Genomic DNA, 349 nt, shown 5'->3' on the forward strand with positions numbered 1-349 from the left:
AGGGAAAATGTTTCACGTGCCGTATGACCCAGTGCGGTGCCCGGCGTCCCTTTAACGGGGTGCAGCAGTCGCCTTGACAATAGGTCCTTCCTTTCGCTCTAACGGACGTCGTATCTCTCTCTCTCGCATGCGGTTTTATCCTTCGAACGTGCATCCGAATGAGAGGACTTCCGTTCCATTGAGTGATATTTGCGATGTTCTCTGCTGTAATACGTAGATTCTCAGTCGCGATGATCTGAGAGCTTCTCCGTATTATTTTCTCTCTTGTTCTTCGGAGAGGTGCAGAACACCTGGTGTCAGGCGTACCAACTGAACATGAGGGTGCTCACTTTTGTCAACACGTTTATTC

Source organism: Penaeus japonicus, unplaced genomic scaffold, assembly GCF_977035675.1.
Source record: "Penaeus japonicus unplaced genomic scaffold, GWHDUDI00000001_assembly GWHDUDI00000010, whole genome shotgun sequence".
NCBI lineage: Eukaryota > Metazoa > Arthropoda > Malacostraca > Decapoda > Penaeidae > Penaeus > Penaeus japonicus.